We start from the raw sequence: 5,809 nt of genomic DNA, 5'->3' as shown, positions 1-5,809 counted from the left end.
GTTCTATATGAAGACTCAGCTATACTACTCCTGGATATATACCTAAGAGGTCACAGTTCTTAAGCCTCTTATTAGATTTTTCCCTTCTGATAGCTATGTCCAATTCTGATTTGTTGATTTTTGTTTTGTTTTGTTTTTATAAATTACTATTCTTCAGAAGCTTGTTTCTTTTTATTTTTACTAATTTTACTGTATCATTAGTTATATTTTTTTTATTTAAACAAATTTTTAATTTTTAATGTATTTTAGTTATATTCTCCCAGATCTCTAAGACCTTCCAAATCCCCTCAAACTCCTTATGCAGCAAATTTTAAATGCTTTATTGAAAAAAAGACAAAAACACAAAACAGATATAACTATAAAACCTGTAATATCTAGAAAACTAGGTACAAGTAAACCCCCCCCAAAAAATACAGGATAACAGCAAATTCTAACCCACTAGATCACACACACACATACACACTACCACCACCACCACTACCAAGAACAACAACAACAACAACAACTCCTGAACATGAGACCTGCTTAGTTATATTTGATATACCCAGTGTCATTTCATGGAAGAAAACTAATTTTTTTTGTCCCAGCAGATATAAATAACAGCTCGGTTGTTAAACTTTACATTACTGGCTAGGTTTTCATTAAGTTATTCATTCGTTTACTTTGTTGTATATTACAAACAAAATTATATGATGTAAAACAAAAGTATAACATTTAAGTTGGACAAGACAAATGAAGATAAGGAAAAGAGCTCAAGGAAGGCAAAATAATCATTGGCCCAGTCATTCATATAATAAATAATCTAATAAAAATATAAAACAGGAAGCCATAATATAAAGGCAGAGGACATTCTCTGGACATGTGTCAACCCTGTGAGTGCTGTTTCACTCTCTGAAAGTTCTTTTGAGGTTTGTTTAAGCTTGTTAATAGGCCCTTGTTTTTGTAGTGTCTCCCAAACACTCAGGCATTGCACTCTTCCCACTAACATGTCCAAAGAATTCCCTTAGCACCAAGGGGAGGAATTTGACTGAGACATCCCACTTACTTTTCAGGTTCCTTCATTAACTATGTAATGTTTGTTTATGTGCCACATTATATTAGTTCTTACCTGCTGTTGGAAGAATCATTTCTGATCATTGTTATATAAGAAATTTATCTATGAGTATATAAATAATTTTAATAATACATTTTCTCTATTATTAGACCAGCATTATTTGGTTTGGTACAGGTTCTTGGGTTAATGTAGTCTCTTCTTCTTGGTTGCTCAAGTAGTGAAGGGTAGATATTTCATCACATGAATGGGTCCAATGGTATTAGTTGTTGGTTATTTCCACATACATTGTGCCACAGTTTTCTTAGTACATGTTGCAGGGAGTAAATCATTGTAGATGGTCTTGTGGCAGGCTTTCTGGTTATGTTTCTACTTTGATATAGTGTATAATTCCTTACTGTACCAAAGACATTGGAATTTAGTAGTGAGGGCTTTATATAGTTACCACCTCAATATATTCATGTTCAATATCAGTGTTGTGATCAGCAGTAGGGACTTGCTATCAGTTTGTGGAGAGCAATTTATAGTCTTGATAGCTTGGGTAGTTTTGAAGTCTCATGGGGCACTTTGGAGATAAATATACCAAAGTGAAAAACACAGAATCTACAGAACAAAAGAACAACAACTAGATAAACTAGATGTAACACAACCTGAGTACTGAAAACTTACTTTGCTAGCAAGAAATGACAAGGCAGGTCTCACCCTATATTTGTTGATTTCAGCTAGCTGCTTTCATCTATGTGTATGTTTTAGGAAGTATAAATGTAGGCTTTTCCTTTGGTGTACCAGTTCCAGAAAAATGACTTATTATTTATTAAAAGCTCCCTAGGACATGAACTAGGTGTGTTTCCTGATTAGCTCATAGATTATATTAACCTGTTTATTTTAGTCTGTGTTTGCTATGTGACTAGTTACCTCTACTCAGTTTTATATGTTCAGTTTCCTTTGCTTCCTGATGAGGAATCTTCCCACCTGACTATTTCTAAGAGTTCATCTTTCTCTGCCAGAAGCCACATCTTCTTATTTTGCATTAGTTTATAGGTCATCAGATTTTTATTAATAGAAAATGCTTTGACACTGTAAACAAGAGATTATCCTTACATCTCTGCCTTTTAGACCAATAAATTACTTTATTTCTAATGTCAATAAACTATATATAATAAGAACAAATGCATGATGACAAATATTTTGACCCACTAAATGACCAAAAGCCATAAACTGGACTTTTTGGAATGGGGCAACATCCTCTTGAAATTGTTTCACTCTGTCAGGGGGTGGCAACCTCCTTTGTGGTGGAGTGTTAAGAATGTTCGGATAGTAGCCAAGGCCTAAGAACTCTAGTATCATTTGTAATCTTGTGTCTGTGTGAAGTGAAAATAAAGGGCTTAACAGAAATACAGACTGTTACAGTTTGTAAGGCTGCAAGATCTTGGCTACATGTTCATGATTTAGATTTTTATGAGAGAGCCTTTCAGGTAGCCTGTGAGATAGGATCACTTGATCTACTTGTCTTATCGGTTTGGTGTCTGGTCCTTTTGCTATGCAAACACATAAACTTTCAAAAATACTATATATTTCTGCATTAACATATGTATAAAATGTGTAGCATACAAAATTCAGCTAAAGATCATTCCTTGATCTATGATTAATTAGGAAATGACATTTATCAATTTATGAGTCAATTTGGACTATATAGTTGAACTTTAATATAAATTTTCTCCTATGCATATAAAAGGAAGGAACGCTAAGTCTTGAAGATTCTGTAGCCAACAAGGTTTATTAGTTATACTTAGCTGAAATTTTGGTTGGAGACATTTTCATGTTTCATCCAGTCTCAGAGCTGTTTCAATGTAGAGAGATCAGCATATACTTTACTTGGAATGTTCTTGTTTCTTCCTTTATGTCTGTAGCCTAAATTTTCATGAGGTCTCCCCAGTTCAGATTTAATCTTTAATTTTGATTGAATCCATAGGTTTTCATCTCCTGTTGAAACAAAGACAAAATTGTTTCTATTTCACTAGGTTTAAATGTTTATTTAAATTGTTTACCTGATCTTAGTTTAAATTTGGAAAGTAGCATGTATGAAGAAAATCACCCATTTCTTTTATATTCTGCAAATTGGTGAAGTCAAGTTTTTAAAATATATTCTTATGATTCTCAGGATTTCCTTTGTGTATGTTATTATGTTCCAAATTTCATTCCTGATGTTGTTAACTTGAATATTCTCTACCTAATTTTTAGTTAATTCAATAAAAGTTTGCCTATACGATTGTTTTTTTTTTTTTGAAGAGCCACCTCTTGGTTTGAATGTTTTCTTGTATTATTCTCTTCATTTCTATCTTATTAATTTCATCTCTGAATTTATTTACTTCTTGTGGTATTCCTCTAGGGTGAAATTACTTCTTTTTGTTCTAGAAGTTTCAGTTGTACTGTTAAGTTGCTAACATGAGATATCTTTATTTTCTTAAATTATAGAATAGGCATTAAGTATAATGAACTTTCCACTTAAAAATAATTTCAATGTATCACATAAGTTTGGGTATGCCCTCTATTCATTTTTATTCATTTCTAGAATGCCATTAATTTTCTTATTTCTATATTGACTTATTTCTGATTCAGTATAGAGTTGTTCAGATTCTATGAGTTTGTAAGCGTTCTGTAGATTCTATTATTGATATCCAGTTTTAATCCATGGTGGTCTGATAAGGGGCAGGGAGTCATGTCAATTTTCTAATATCTGTTGAAATTTGGTTTCTATATGAGTAAATGTTCAATTCTAGCGAACATTTCATTCAGAACAGAGAAGAACATACATTCCATTGTATTTGGGTTAAATATTCTGTAGATATTTATGGGTTTATTCAGTTCATAATTTCTATGTTTAGATTTTGTACAGATGGCCTGTCTATTGGTGAGAGTTGTCAACTGAATAGTCCCACTATTCATGTATAAGCGTCAAATTGTGACTTAGTGTTTCCTTTCCAAACTTGAATGCCCTTGTATTTAGAGTATACACATTAAAAATTGAATTATCATTTCATAGATTTTATGTTTGATGAACGTATATCTTTCTCTTTCTCCTTTGATTAGTTTTGGTTTGAAGCATGTTTTGTTGGTTGTTAGAATGGCTACACCAAGGTTCTTAGGTTCATTTGCTACAAATATTTTTTCAAACCCTTTACCTTGAGGTAATATCTGTAGTTGATGTTGAAGTATTTTTCTAAGATGCCTAGAAGGGTTAGTCTGTTCCTTTTTTATTGGGGGCTTCAATCCATTGATATTGAGAGATATCAATAGCCAATGCCTGGTGATTACTGTTATTTTGGTGGTGGTCGTGGTAATGACTCCTCTCTCTCTCTCTCTCTCTCTCTCTCTCTCTCTCTCTCTGTGTGTATGTGTGTTTGTGTGTGTGTGTGTGTGTGTGTGTGTGTGTGTCTGTCTGTCTGTCTGTCTGTCTATGTTTGCTTTCATTCTTTTGAACTGACTGTTCTGGAATTATTTATGTCCTGGGTTTTCAGGAACCTCCTTAATGTGTATTTTTTGTTCCAGTAACATTTGTAGTGTTAGTTTTTCAGGGGGTATACTGAACTTCCTTAATTTGATTTTTTTTGTGCCAATACTATCTGGTTTCCTTGATAAATATCATTTACATTTGACTTTATCCTGGACAATTAAAAATACAGATACTTTATGAATTGGTAGATCATTCAGTACAGGGATCATGCTAACCTTCTTTATATCATTCCAATTTTAGTAATGTGCTGCTGAAGTAAAGTGAGTACTATTCCTTTATATTAACACTGTGCACAAAATACTCCACAGTCAGATAGTGTTACCTATTCTAGCACGCAAGCCAGAAAATTCATACCTCATTGTACCTTTGTCCTATCAGTAAGGCAAAGTTTATTATGATACTATATCAATAATGGAAGTTTGGATAGAGGGAAGATGATGCAATTATAATCTCAAAATGGAGAGTCAAAAAGATAGAAATTCTTGGATAAATATGTTGTAGACTCTAGGAGACTAGAAATGCTAACCTAGACTACTTTACCAAGCAAAATTTCAGTTACCACACATGGATAAACAGATGATAAAACCAAATTGCTGCAATACTTATCTACAAATCCAGCCTTAAAGTGATGCTAGGAAAAAACCCTCCAAACTAATGAAGTCAACTACACTGAAGAAACCAGAAAATCAATAATCTCTGACAAACAAAAGAAGAAAAGCAAACATTCCCACTATACATACAAACAGATAGACAATCAACAAGAAAGTACACAGTACATACAAGTAGACAAACAAACAACAACAAAGTTATAAGTATACATAATCATTGGGCATTGGTATCTTGCAATATCAGTGACCTCAATTTCCTAACAACAAGATACAGACTAACAGAATGTTGAAAAACAGGATGTTCCCTTCTGCTACATATAAGAAACACAATTTAATACCAAGAATTTATATTACCTAAGAATAAAGAGAAGTAAAAATATGTTTTGAGAAAATGGATACAAGAAACAAGCTGGTGTTGCAGTTTTAATATATAACAAAATAGACATCAAGCAAAAAATAACCAGAAGAAATAAGGGAAGGCACCACATGATTATCAAAAGAAAAGCTGTTCTCATCATTAACATCTATGTCAAAGCAGAAAGATGCCCAAGTTTATAAAAGCAAAATTTCTAAAGGTTAAATCACAAACTGACTCTCACATAGTGAGAGTGGACTTAGGACTATGAAAGGCAGCCT

At 32.8% G+C, this 5,809-nt stretch overlaps 1 non-coding gene across 1 annotated transcript; it reads right to left on the bottom strand.

Annotated features, from left to right (window-relative positions):
* Positions 1-4,723: 4,723 nt before the first annotated feature.
* On the bottom strand, positions 4,724-4,826 carry LOC114618267. Its single transcript, XR_003710932.1, has one exon. It is a non-coding gene; the product is annotated as a U6 spliceosomal RNA (small nuclear RNA).
* Positions 4,827-5,809: the final 983 nt, after the last annotated feature.

The sequence above is a fragment of the Grammomys surdaster genome, unplaced genomic scaffold (assembly GCF_004785775.1).
Source record: "Grammomys surdaster isolate TR1022 unplaced genomic scaffold, NIH_TR_1.0 140, whole genome shotgun sequence".
In the NCBI taxonomy this organism is placed as follows: domain Eukaryota; kingdom Metazoa; phylum Chordata; class Mammalia; order Rodentia; family Muridae; genus Grammomys; species Grammomys surdaster.
Note: the sequence above shows the minus strand (reverse complement) of the source record. Positions and strands in the feature narration are given on the sequence as shown.